The following is a 14,632-nucleotide window of genomic DNA, read 5'->3' on the forward strand; positions in this document are numbered from 1 at the left end:
AATGTGTGACAAATCAACTTCTGAGTGCCCATATAGTGGTATTTCATTGTCATGGACTAAATGGTGCTATCAAGGGAGCTTCACTGCTGCTGTAAGCCTTCTGTTTCCATGAAGGAGGACTGTAAATCTGCTTACTGTGCTGGGCAGTCTGTCATACAATCCAGCTTCCAAGGCCTGGGCATTTACTCTGTGGAGCCCACAAGCCAGCCTCTGTATCAGGGAGTCTCTCTCCAGGTAGCCTCTGCACCCAGAAGGTTTCCCTTGAACTGTCTCCATCAGTATGCTCAGGTTGTCCATCAGTTTTGCAAAGCAGTTCCTGGCTACACTGATGAGTGAGTGTCCAGAAAGCCAGGAGTATGCATCTTTAAGAAACAGCAACAAAAAGAAAACATCAAGCAGGTTATTACTTCCCATGTCCTGTAATATCATGTTCTTTTTCATTTATACAGGATGGAACCTGTAAATATTCTGAAACACAGAATACTGAATCTGAAACACTGTTCAAACTTCGCTTTTTGAGGATATTAACTCAATTTATTGAAAACAGCATGCTCAAAGAAAAAAGTGCCTGAAAGTGCATCTAAGCACATTTGATGCAATGACAACTTTTATACCAATTTAGTATTTAGCCTTCTGGAAAATGCATCACCTTGTCTTTCTCCTGCTAGTTCCCTTTATTCACATAAATTGTCCCTCTTCTAATATCCTTTTTTTCTGTGACAAAATTGTGGGGATTCTGAAACTAGAGATTAATAAAGAACCAGGGATGGCAGCAATGCAGATGAACCAAGGAAGCCTTTATCAGTTTTCACTGTAAATAAACTCCAGAAACACTCTCCAGCCTTCTGCTTCCATGGCTATAAAATATATATAAAATATCCTATCAGCTGTTAAAGAAAATGAATCTGTTCCAACAGTACAGAGATGTGATCATTCAGAGAATGTAGAAGACGGTTATTATTTTACCCTGCAATAAAATTACTCCTTCAGGGAAACAGCCCCACTAAAATTTGTATTGACTAGGTCAGGATATAACCTCTCATCAAAGGTGTGTATCATAATATTCAGAAATATCTCTTCAGAGCTACGATCCAGAATAGTTTAGATAAAATCATAAAAATAGAAATTATATGACCACCCTTACTTACTTATTTTTAATATATTTCTGCTACAACAATACAGTGTTAAAATTACCTTGTGTGCTCAGAACATCCTCCAGTTCAGAGACGGAGCTGATTATTGCAGTATAGAGGTTAGAGCTAGTCAACCAATCAAGTGCTTCAATACAGTCAACTCCTTCCTCTTCAAAACCTGGGAAACAGAATTGCAGCTATCAGGATAAGTGGATCACTAAGATATGGCACACTCCAGCTCTTTCAGAAATTAACCAAAAATAAGCATAGAAACAACAAATTAGTCAAGACAATTTAGACCATTTTAAGCATGCTTCCAGAATTACTAAAAAAGACCAGTAGATTAATCTTCTAATTTGCAAAACATTTATGATATACCATTTGTCCTTGCAGAGGGAAGTATAAACTGATCTGGCAACAGAAAGGGGCAAGTAGACATAGTCTCTAAAGAAAAATTCAAAATCCTATGCTAATATTTTACTTTAATCAAAACGCCATTTTTGTGGGTTTTATTAGGAAATAAATATTAAAAATTATTTTAAAAAGAAAAGGAAATACCTTTTCTAAAAAAAAAAAAAAAAAAGAAAAGGTGATGGTTAATAATTTAGGAACATTGCAAGATATTTACCACAGAGAAGATGCTGTAGCACCTAGTTCTGAAATTCATAACACAAATATCAAAAATACCAGATAGTGTTAAATTCATGTGCATAATTGCAATTTTACCTGCAATGCTTAACATAAAACCCAGCATTTTCTCTTAGAGTGAAATACATTTGTCAAGCAACATAAAAAACATAAATAATATTTGTCCAAATATCATTAACTATGTCTTTATGTCCCAGCAATAATAATAATCTTGCTCTTTGTTATTCCTTAACCATATAATTTGTCATGAGAACATTTCACTTACGTGACACATGCCTGCCTCTGGATTCTCCCACACAAACTTGAATTCCAGTGCATCCTCTGGAGCCATCTGTCCAGACGAAAAAGGTGCCAGAATATCGGGCCAGAGCCCTCAGCCTGTGAGCGGCCAGAACTGCAATCACAGCTCTTCGGAAGACCTAAATCAGGTGCTTGGCTCTTCTCTGCCCCAGCCTGCCTTCAACTTGGCTGTTTCCCACATTAGTAGGGAGAGCATAAAGGAGGCTGATGATCTTCTGGTTCAATAATTTGTGCTGGTTCACCTGTTCCTGGAGAATGTCTCTTTGGCAAGACACAGAGCACAGTCTGCCGTAGAGAGGACACAGGGCCCCTGACAGCAGTGCACAGGCTGCCAGCAGGGATAAGCGTGCTTTGTGAGCATTTGATAATGTGTTTGTCATGGAATTGTTTTCGTGGGCCAGTTTCTCACGGATTTGTTCGAGGCCATACAGTTTTTGCCTGGTTTTCTGCACTGTTTCTTCACATTCCTGCAACAGAAACAAACCAAAAACTAAAAGGAAGAAATATTAACTAGATGGTTTTTACCTAGACAAGAGCAAAAAGAAAATTCTTTGTTTTGCCATTCAAAAAATGTATTACAGGAGTAAAAAAATTGTAGTAATGGTGGGGATGAAAGTATCTCCTTCTAGTAAACTATTACAGAATCAGATATATGAAACCAAAGCAATGATAGGAGGGAAATTTACAGGATCATCAACTGCAAATTGGACTCCTGATTTCTAAGAACAATCCACCAATACAGTGACAGCTCACAGAAGGTCCAACACCGCTTCTCTGCCCACAATACAGTTTTATGAGTTGACTTAACACTAGTAGTAACATCCTCCAATTTCAGGGAGAGCACTGCTCTACCAAGCAGAAAGCCAGTGTAAGTGAGAGAAAAAAGGTAAGGAAGGCTGGAACGTGACGCTAGACAGATTAAATTTTTCAGCATGCAAAGACTTCCAGTCCTGAAATCTGCATCAACTAAAACATTATTCTATGAAGTAAGTTGCAGCAACTCACAAATAACAAGGGACATCTATTCCCTTTATTCACAATGCTTTTAATTGAAACAGGTGTGAAGGAATGTGATGGTAAAGACAGGAAGTGGTGGTTGTGGAATAACAGGTAACATTTTGGGTTGCAAATAACTCATCTAACAAGCAGTGGCAGTTTCACACTTTAAAACCACTTCTCACTGTAGTATCATGTCCTGGTTTAGGGCAAATGTGGGAGAAAACCTCTGGAAGGAGCTCCAGAAAGAAAACCCCCACGGCCCCTTGCCCCCACCTGGTTTGGGAAGAATTTCCTTGGAGAGAAGTGGGAAAAAAACCGGTTTATTTAACAAACAAGACACCACCCAGCACAAAAAAAAAAAAAAAAAAAAAAAAAAAAAAAAAAAAAATTAACAACGCCAGATGACAAAAACCCTTTCACCACTCTGAAGAGATGACAAATTTAGAAAGTGTCTTCCGGGCGTGGTCGCCCAGTTCTTGGTCTCTGACACTGGGGATGGCTGCTGCAGATCACCAAATGCAGGCTCCTGGTGTTTCTCGGTGTTTCCCAGGTCCCAGTACGGAGCAGGTTATCGTGATATTCAGGAGAGGGAAAGAAAATAGTCCAGGGAGAAAAAATTGGGCTGCTTAGCTAAACTAACTAATAAGCAAAGGCAAAAGCAAAAGCAAGAGCAAGAGCAAGCAAGCAAAGCCTCTCCTAGACAACAGACCATGGGGGGAGGTGAACTGGCTGATAACAAGACAAAACAAACCTTCACTTTCAGAGTCAGTTCTGAAAGCACAGGACATAATATCAAACATAAACAGAACACACGATTTGGGATACAAACACCATAACATCACCCTAGGACAGTCACAAATGCACATTTTCATTGATACACGACACGCATTGTCCACAACGATTGCTGTGTTGGTTGGGTTCATCACTTGTACTGGATCCATTAAAGGAGGTCTTGTCAGCCACTGAGTGAACTTAGACATTCAACATGAATTTACCTTGCTTTTCTCTCAGCACAGAGACAAAGGAAAAATTAGATCAGGTGCTGTTGTTGTGCAGGATCCTTGCTCATTCTGGAGCTGTAATTCACAGCTCAGCTGGAGTGGTTCATTCACCACTCCTGGGCAGAAAGCAAAATGCCTGTGGGAAACAAAGTCATCTGTTCACGTGAATAAGCAACAATAGCACAGAACATCAAGGGGCCACTCTGACTGTGACCATGTCTCCTAGTTGTTAGCCATCTGGGATAGGTACTTTGCACCAGGGCTGTGGGCAGAGTTAGATAAAACCTTGCAGATGACAAGAGACCTCAAACTGAATGATACCAGGCAAAAATTGGGTATGTCTGATGAAAAGCCCACTTTGGCTTTAGTTAGCTTTGAATCAAATTCATTTCCAGGTAGCATTTGTTTGAATTATTTTAAAAACCACATTCCTTGCTTTGGAATGAACCATGAAAATATTTTGTGTTGAGTTTAATCAGTGGGAGTTGTTTGGTTTTTTCTTTTTGGTAAAGAATGGGTTCTGCTTTGAATTTTCTTCTCCCAGTTCTCTCCTAAGTGATTTATGCCTTAAGCTCTTAATAAGTCTGTAGGTGAGAAATACCTAAAGTTCTTGAGAGATGAAACCAAAGCAAATAGCAACCCTCCTCCTGTCAGCAGGATGGGTTATCAGTTACACAACACAGATGCACAGAGCAGGTTTATCACAAGAGTGCTTTGATCTCCAGTAATCAGCTGGATACCTTCAGAACATCTTTGGAAATTAGGGTGAGTAAAAACTGCTTGTGGGTTCCATGCCATTCAAAAGGCAAGGCCTTTAGGCCTCCAGGCAGAGGACACCAGGAAAATGGCACAGGCAAAACCACATTTTGTTCCCAGTCACTGAAAGCCCTGGAGATGCCAGGGAAGTCACATACTGGCAGGTGGGCAAATCTCTCCTCTGGCTTCCCTGCAGTGGGGTTTGGGTGTCAGGATTTGAGTGTCACTGTGTATTTATTCCACCAGTGCCTGCACATACAACTGGTTCCTGTATCTTCAGCTGTGAATGCTTCAGTGCAGTGGACTTGCTCTTCTCTCTTTTATATCTTTCTACTGTACAAATCCAGGACAATGTTCTGTTCTTTTCATTCATACTCATTCTTGCAAAGAAAATCTCACAGCAAGAAATTGGACAAGCAATGGAAAAAAGAAAGTGGGAAAGCAAGAAAGCAAGCAAGAGAAAGAAAGTGAGAAAGCGACAGAGAGAGAGAAAGAAAGAGAGAGAGAGAGAAAGAAAGAGAAAAAGAGACAGAGAAAGAGAGAAGGAAGGAAGGATTCCAGGAAGGGAGGGAGGGAGAAAGGGAGAAAGGAAGAAAGGAAGAAAGAAATGGAGAAAGAAAGAGAGAAAGAGAAAAAAGGAAGATAAAGAAAGAAAAAGAGAAGGAGAGAAAGAAAAAGAAAGAAAGAAAGAAGGAAAGAAAGAAGGAAAGAAGGAAAGAAGGAAAGAAGGAAAGAAAGAAAGAAAGAAAGAAAGAAAGAAAGAAAGAAAGAAAGAAAGAAAGAAAGAAAGAAAGAAAAAAGAAAGAAAGAAAGAAAGAAAGAAAGAAAGAAAGAAAGAAAGAAAGAAAAGAAAAGAAAGAAAGAAAGAAAGAAAGAAAGAAAGAAAGAAAGGAAGGAAAGAAAGAAAGAAAAGAAAGAAAAAGAGGAAAGGGCTTGAACTTGCCAGTGTGAGAGTTTCAGATAAACCAGGTGAGCACAAACTGCTTTGTGCAAGAAGCAGGTTAATAAATTCTTTATGTCCTTCTGGAACAATTTCCTAGAGTGCTCAACTCACCTTCACAACAAAGGTGCTGCTTTGCTGAGCCTGCAGGGAGCTGTTCTGAGTTACTCAGGTACTTGCACAGTGCCCACCCTGTCAATGGGGGCATCCCAGGAAATGGCTCCTGCTGCTGCCTTCCAATCTTCCAAAAGCAGATTGAGTCTTGTTTCTCTTTTCTGTGCTCTATGTTTTAGTAGAAATTAGAGAAATTAATTAATCTGACTTCTAAATTAGAAATTTAGAAGTCAGAGATGTGCACATCACCCTCAGAACAGAGAACGGGAGGCTACCATGAATTCTTAATTCCTGTTGGATTTTGTTCTGCAGTTCAGGCTACAAATGCAGTCTTCAAACACCCAAAAGCCTTTCCCCTCTCTCTTCTCTAAGGGGAGTGGAGCTGAGTTGCTCCATCTCAGACTACAGAAGTTCAAAGCATGGTATTAGGTCACTGAAATGTGGCCTTAAGAGCTTGGTTTCTTTCACTTTAAAATGAATTTAGTGACTATTTTTGAAACAAACAGTATGGATTTGCTTGGGTGTTGGTTCATTACCAATAGTTTGGAGACTTCAATGCAGCAGCTGCTGCTTGCACAAGAGGAGTCTTTCTTGATGGGCATCAGCAGGACCCAAGGCTTTATTGTCCAAGACAGTTCAGGGGGAGTTGAATTATTAAAGAAATATGGATATTGATCTAGTACCAATATCCAACTGTGACAGACAAAAATGCTCTAACAGTTTAAAGTTAGAAAGCATATGTTTATTCGACACCAGGCAGCGTGTGGATAGCTCCCAAATACACACCGCGGCTTCCAAGTGATTACAGAGTCTTTTTATCCATACAATTATTGCATACCCAAAATACAAATACATATTCATAATTTTGGTACATCCCATTCCTCACTTTGCATGCTAATAATTTCAAAAGCTATTAAGATTTTGTTCCTTGAAACGGGTCAGTGGTCCCTTTCATGGGGAGGGGTCCCAAAATGAGGAAGTAAATGAAGTCTTCCTCGTTCTGACCTTTCTACCTTTTCAATGCAAATATGACAAATGAACTCTTGGTAGAACTGCCATTGTCTTCAGTTGGTTTCAGAACAGAGGAAGCCCACAATTGTCTTATGCTCCTAAAAGCTATTTGTCAGATTCTATATTCTTCATTATAAACCCAGCTAACTAAACATTGTGTTGACAAGTTAACAATTATTAGGTAACTACTAAAGGGAGAAAGGGACGTTTACAAGCTTTACCAAGAAATTCCAAAAGAAGAGTAGAGTAATGAGACCAAAGAGAACTAAGAGTTTTAAGGACTAAACTAGTTAAATTATAAGACAGTTTCACAAGATCAAAAGAAAATCCACTAAATACAAAGCTTTTTAGAAAAGCACGAATTAATGTATCAATATAAAAGGGGAAGGATTGTTATATGTAATATGAGTAATTTGTGCCTATAAAGTAAAATATAGATGTAATGTTTAGTATTACTAAGAAATATTTGTATAAAACATGCGAGTCTGAGCCAAGAGATTACCTCACATATGTTGAGACCACCCCTGACAAAAAGGAGGAAAACTTAATTTACAAACAAATTCCGATAGCTTACCCAGAGATAAATTGTTTCTCAAAGTGATCCTAGTAACTCCCAAGCAATGATCCTCTCAATAACTACCCAAGATTGAGATTGCTAGAGTCACCAGAGAAATACATCTCAATGCCAAGTTCCAGTAACTCAGTCAGGGGTGTACATCACTCTCCAGACACCATTTTGTTCTCCCCAACACAGAGAAAAGAAATTCTATAAATATGTAAGACTCTAAATAGGAAAAAAAGCCTGATCACTGAAACTCTGCCTCAAGCAAAATAAACTGTATAAAAACCGCTTAAGAGAGACAGTCTTGTGTGAAACATAAAGGACCCTATGCTGTAGCAGTCAGACCTGTGTCTCATCCAGTGCTGATCCCGGGCTCAGCACTGTCCTTTTTATTGTAGCTAGCTCAGACTGAATTTGATCACTAAATAAAACTCGGTGTTATTACTTTTAATTTAGCTAGATCAATTTTTACTTATAACAGTTCTTTAACTGAAGTTCTGCCATTTGTCATCATTTTAAAAGTAAAAAGTCATCTGATTAAATCACTAACAAAATTACTAACTTTTAACAAGTGGAGAAGGGTGTATTACTTGCGCTGTTATTTGTGTCTAAAATTTTTGTGCACTAGATATTAATAAAAGTTTGTTTTTAAAGTATAAATACAAAAATCCTCCCCCAGCCAAGCTGATGGCCCTGATCAAGCCATGAACCTGGCTGGTAAAGAAAAATACATTAGGAAACCTAGATGCTCCATTGAGATAAATGAAAAAAGCCTCATGAAACGTGGAGAAAAATCAAAACCCCATAATTCCAATAAAGATTTGTAGGGAACGGTATGTTTATTCACAGCGCTGTGGACGCATGTCGGGACACATTGCCCTTCAATGGACATGTGCACCCTGAGAACTCCTGATCCTTTTTTATTACCCTAATTTCCATATGCATAGAATTTCACAATAGGTTCATGCATATTCATTATGCTGATTTTGCGTTACACTTAGCGCTTAGTTACACTTGTACTCAGTTTTTGTCAGAAAGTACAGAAAGAACACCTGGGTCATTCTGCCCTGTCTGTTACAAGGACTGAGGAGTCTTTCTTATCTCTTCCTTAGCTGGGACAACTTTGCTAGTGCTGTAGTTATTAGACTAAACAACATATTTCACGTATGCTAGCAAGCTCAAAGTGGTACATTTCACCTAAATCCAAATGGATTTTTACTTTGTTAAATTTTCACTCTCACTCATTCGGAAGAATTTTTTTTTCAAGTCCTCATAGTGAAAAAGAGATCCACGCAGTGCTCAAAAACTATGTTTGTCCTTATTTTTCTCATTATACAAAGAAGAAGGGGGTAAAAGGGGTTGGGCTGAGGGTACACCCCCCTCTTTGAGTCTTAAGTAAATAATATAACGTTCTAATAATCCTATGATATTCAGCTGCCTAAAATACCCTTCAGTGGACAGTGGAAAGCATAGACAAACATCCTGAAGTCTACCTACTTCATGGACAGTTTATATAAGAACTTGATTTATTTACAAACTATTTCTCATGCTTACAAACTTTTTCTTGCTTACAAATTGTTTTTTCTGTTTACAGATTGTTTTCTGGGTGTTGGGTTTTTCTTCAAGGCATAAATGGGTTACAGGTTGTTTTTAATAGTTAGACTTTTCTATAAGGGTTAAATCAGTTAAAGTTTGAATGGTTTTTGTTTTTTAAAGATAAGTTCTAACATATAAGCATTGTGCCTGTGGCCTGAGTTCCCTCATAAAAGATCCTGAACATGAATACTGCAGTTTCCATGGACATTCGGCCCATGCTGTCTTCTGTTTTCCTGTTTGCAAAGGGTCCTTATAGATGGAAGACAGAGAACAAATTACAAATTTTATTAAGCCAGGAAGGGTGAGATGTTACCAAATATCATAGATGAGCTTGCTACCAAGCCCCAGGATTGACTGACCGGGGCTTCTCCCACTCAGATCTCTTATGAAGCTGCAGGCAATTCACTGCCCCGAGGAGAGAAAGGCCAAGGGCAGCCGAGGGCCGGTGGCCTGGCTCAGCATTCCCACTCTTGTGCCGGCTGCCCTGCGACTCCTGGCAAAGGTCAGCAGTGTGTGCAGCACTCTGGGCACCGGGGCAGGAGCCGGGCTGCTCGGCAGGCTGGAGCACAGGGCAGCGTCCTTCAGGCACGGCGCTTGTGCCAGGGGACCATGGGCCAGCGGGAGGCAGGGACAGCTTGTCAGCTCACGGCTGCAGGAGCCAGTGCCTCACACAGCTCTGGGAGGCAGCGCCTGCAACCCCGCACTTCTGCACTGAGCCACAGCAAAGCTGTGACCTGCAGAGTGCTTTGCAGAAATATTCAGGGCCAGCAGGCCAGCCTGCTTTGTGCTCTCTGGCACACAGCAAGCGCTGTGCCACGCCGCAGCTCGGAGCTGCTGGGAGAGAGGGAATCGGGGATGCGCCTGAGGGTTTTGCTTGAGTTGTGAACTGATTTGGAAGAGAGCAGAAATATTTCAGTAGGCAATCTGTGTTTTCTTCCTTAATTTCTCAAAGAAAGTCACAATGTGTTGCACACAGGTAGGGGGTATTGTCAAAGAAAGGCCTTATAAAATCAGGCCTTACTCTCCTAAAAATGAGCAGCTGGCCTGTTATGTCTTCTACGTACAGCTAGCTAAATTCCCATGTGAAAAATCATGACTGCAGTTAGCACAACAAGCTCTTGTGGTAAGAAAACTGCATCTGTAATAATCAGGAAATCTGTCCAATGGGAGTCCACAAAGGAAAATTGTAAACACCTGAGTAAAAGAGAGAGTCTTAGCAAGTCCACACAAAAACACCTTCTAAGCAGTGAATTGTGTGGACAAGAAAAGAACCAGGCAATTGGAATTAAACATGAGGTCTGTGGAAACAGTATAAAAATTAGTTTTGTGAATAAAAAATTGGCTTTCTATGCATGAAAAAACTGAGTCCCAGCTGCTGTATTGACACAGCCATGTGGCTTCACTCAGCAAGAGCACTTGAAGGGTGTATTGATGAAATGCTTGTGTTGATTCCCAGAACAGCAAGGAGAAATGTTAAGTGTATTCAATAGGGCTTAAGCTTGTGAATCCCTTTAGCTCTAACAGGCAGTGCTAAACCCTGTATTGCCCCACTGCAGTGCCTAATGTGTGCAAGTGCTATTTTAGCCTTGAGAATAAAGAGAGTGGTCCTGCTAAGAAGGTAGCTGGAATGCATTCAAAGGGAAGATATGTTTTTAAGAGGCTCTTGACCAGCAAAGGAGAATTTGAGGAATGGAATAGTTCCCAAATGACTGTGTCAGGAACCGGAGTCATGTTCCAGGCCCTGCCATATTTGATCCGTGTTTGAGCAGGTTGACAAGACAATGAAGAAAAGTGTATTGTTTAATGGGTGGGAACAGGACCCTTGAAAGAGAAACAATGTATGGGTCAATCGGTGGGCAGTTAAGGTTTGAAAGGGGAGCAATGCATAATGGAGCCTTGTTGGCATGGCCTTGGTATCTGGAGCCATCCTGGCCTCATCTCACATGCCAGCCATGTGTGAGCTGATGCTGTAAGTGGGAAAATTCCACTCCTGAGCAGGAGGTATAAGGCCTGGCTCTGGGCTGGAGGGGTGAGAAGGATGACGTGCACACCGTTTTGATCCGGGGCATGTCCTGGAAGTGCACTGCCTACCTGCCCCTGTCGCCGAGCACCACACTCCATCTCCTTCTCCTGCTCAGCGGATTTTTGGGAATCCAGGGGTTGGTATTATTTGCTACTGCAACTAATGGAATACATTTGCTTGGCAAGCCCAGTTGTGTCTTAGATTCTTTTGTGCATGAGTCTCCTCCTGAACCTGTGGCAATGACCACCAGGGACCTACAGGATACTTCTACTCTGATGTCAATAAATTCTGAGAAATTATTTAAATATGTCAAATAATTTGGAGTAATGTTTAGCCTGTGAATTTCAGCAAAGTATTGAATATGTCTTAGTTCCATGGATACAAACTAATAAGTGAGATTGCTGGGTGTGCAGGTGTTAGGGGAGTGATTCCCTATGCACCGAGTACTGAAATAAACAAATGCCTCCTTTCCAATCCTGAGCTGGCAGCAGGGAACAGGCCCTGCTCTGTAACTTTCATTTTGGCAACTTCTGTGAACAGGTAAGAAAGGTCAAAATGAAACCTCTCCCAGCTATTTGCCTCTCCTTTATCTTTTTAGGTGCCAGAACTCTGTGTCACAGATGGCCTGGCTGTGTGCTGAGCAATGCAGCCCCCACAAAGCCTTTGGTTTCCCCACAAGTTGCCATGCCTTGTTCCCAGGTGTGCCCAGCTCTGGCAGGAGAAAGAGCCTGCAGCGCCGTGCCCTGCCCAGCCGGGGCTCTCTGGCACAGAGCAGCAGCAGCGCCAGCACCTCTCAATCCGCTCTTTCCTTATCTTCTCCTGGGACACAGAAGCCTCTGGAAATCAGCACCACCAGTCGTGTTCCCAGCTCGGAGCAGCTCCTGCTGGTGGGCAGGTGCTGCCAGTTTGACTGCTTCCAAAGGGGAATAAAGGCAGAGATGTACATCCTCAGGAGCCCTGGACGTATCCAATAAACGTGCAGATATGTGGGAGATTTGTTAGGAATTGTTTCAGCTGTTATGCCAACAGTGCCTTCTCTCCTGGTTCTGTGTGCTATAGATGAGTAATGTAACAGTTGGCTCTCACTGTTAAGAGGTAGATATTATGTGGATATAAAAATGTATAGTGATGTTATTGTAATATAGGCTCCCATAGTCCTATTTCCCCTCCCCCTTGCAATAGCCTTGGTAGTCAGGGCTTTTGGGGAGGGCCGGCTTGTGACCAGGAGGTGTGGAGTAACAACACCTGACCTCCAGTCAAGAGGTAAGAAAGAAATCTCCACCAGTGGATGGCAAAACTTTGGCAAAACTTTGGCGGGATGAAGGGTATAAAAGGCAGAGCAACCATTTGATAGATGAGCTGCTCTATGTAATGTTCATAGAAACTCCCAGTGCTGTGAGTTTTCCTTATTCAGTCCTTTGTTAAGATTTAATAAACCTTTAAATTTATAAAAGTGAGGGTTGTGTCTCAGATGTGCAATGCTTTGGGCCATATTCTTGGTCTGGTTTCCTTAGCTTGGTTCCCATCTGAGTGCTCAGTTCGGGTACAGGCTGTAGGTGCTTGGTGCACTCCTGGAGTTACTCTTGGATCCCTTGAACAACAGGGTTTGTTTGGCCCATGAGGGGAATTTGTGCTGCTTTGTGACAGAGGAGAACTTCCCCAGCTATTTTGCGTTTGCTGTAGGGAAGGTTGGTTATTGCTCTGCCTAAATTCACAGGCCAATATAGAGTGCTTGCATTGTGATGTCAGGGCATGGTTGCCATGTGGTCATGGTGGCATCGAATGTTGTCTTGGTGCACGGAAGGCCTCAGTGTCAGAGCAGCTCTAGGGCTTGCTCAGGGCAGGAGCATCCTCCTGCTTTGAGGCGTTTGTCAGTGGGAGCTGCCCACAGACAAGAGCCTTGATTTTTCTGATGGTGGAGCAAATCTGCACAGCAGTGCTACAATGATTGAGAAGGTTGTTGCTGTAGCTATTGGAGCTTACGGCGTTTTTTATTCCAGCTATTACCTCACTAACCTGACACGTAAGTAGAGGTTTTCCCTGGGTGTACCCGAACGTGGCTTTTGTATGTCTTCCTGCTCTTTCTTAGTGCCTGAGTTATTTTGAAACAGAAAGAGCACTAGGGTGCCACTGGTTTGGTAAAGTTCCTGTCAAGGAGTTCAGCTACAAGGGGATTTCTGTAGCCACAGGGCAGCATTTGCAAGGGAACCTGCAGGGGTTCTGTTCCATCCACGGGAGAGTCTGAGGCAGCAGAGTCTGTCATTTCCTCAGTTTGCTGGGACAAGCAAGACAGCTTTGAAAATTTAAACTGGAGACCTTCTTGGAAGGCCTTCTAACAACTCTGCAGTATTTCCCAGAATTCAGGGAAAGCTTCTTTCTTTCTACATTTTGTCATGAAAGGATTTGACTGTCTAACTTGACCCTTGACTGAGTGTTAAAATAGTGATTCCCTTTGCAAGGAAGTGCAAACTCCAAAGCAGTGAGTGTCTGCTCCTGGACCCTGGAGCTGCTGCTGTGCTGTGTCACAATAGAGCTGCCATATCATAGTGGAACTTTGGGGCAGCTTTTCTGGGCAACTGTTTCCAGCAAGTTAATGAGAAATTGTGCATGCAACTGATTAAAAAAAAAAAAAAAACAAACGTACTGTAAGGAGAGGATTTTAAAAAGATGTGTTATGTGTTTGGTAGAACAGGAGCATTGAGTGTTAGAGAACAATTTGCATTTTCTTGGTCATGTTTGTATCCATTTAATGGCTAAACAGGCCAAAGGGTAGGCATGCCCAAGACTATTATCTGGATCTCTTTGCTGGTTTTGTGAATGAAATGTGTCTCCTGGAGGGATGTTGTGAAACGGAAAATACTCTCTGTTTGCGGTGCTGGTCTGTGGGATTCACCAGCCCAGGCAATTTTCTCACAGCATCTGGTTTGTTTTCCCTTGCCCACTACAGGTCACCTGAAGCATGTAATCAGCGGTGCTGGTCCTAAGGTGAGTGAGAAAGGAACATTTCATGTTTGTGCTGTTTAGCAATTGTAGAGTAAGCTGTGTGCTTAGCCAGAGCCAGTAGGCTGTAGAGGGCCGGGCACGCAGGCTGGAAGAAAATCCATTTTCATGCCTTCAGCAACAAATACAAAGGCATAGCTGGATATTTCCTAATTTCCAACTCAGAGCCTTGAAGACCTACAAACTCAGTTTTGCAGAGAGAACATTGCTTGATGACACCAGACAGGGATGAATACTTAAGAGAGAGCAACTTCCTGCAGAGTTGAATAAGCCCATTTTAATGAAGTCACAGCAACTTAGATTTCTATCCCTATAAAACTTCATGATACTTCCTTACAAGATGTGGTTGTAGAATTAGAAGGACAATTTAATGCTGTATTTGCAGTCAAATGGACAACTTTGTGGCTGGGCAGCTGCATGGGCTAAAAGGACGCAGGGGTGCCGGCCAAGAGCAGCTGAAGGTGGGCCAGCGCCTGGCCAGGTGGCCAAGAAGGCCAAGGGCATCCTGGCCCGTGTCAGCAGCAGTGGGGCAGCAGGAGCGGGGCAGTG

The 14,632-nt window shown here is 41.9% G+C and overlaps 1 long non-coding RNA gene across 1 annotated transcript; it reads right to left on the reverse strand.

Annotated features, from left to right (window-relative positions):
* Window positions 1-141: 141 nt before the first annotated feature.
* On the reverse strand, window positions 142-3,438 carry LOC140681857 (uncharacterized). The gene is made up of 3 exons (XR_012053043.1): window positions 2,047-3,438; window positions 1,195-1,311; window positions 142-362 (listed from the first exon to the last, which is right to left on the reverse strand). It is a non-coding gene; the product is annotated as an uncharacterized lncRNA (long non-coding RNA).
* Between the last annotated feature and the right edge of the window lie 11,194 nt (window positions 3,439-14,632).

This window comes from Taeniopygia guttata, chromosome Z (genome assembly GCF_048771995.1).
Source record: "Taeniopygia guttata chromosome Z, bTaeGut7.mat, whole genome shotgun sequence".
Classification (NCBI taxonomy): Eukaryota; Metazoa; Chordata; class Aves; order Passeriformes; family Estrildidae; genus Taeniopygia; species Taeniopygia guttata.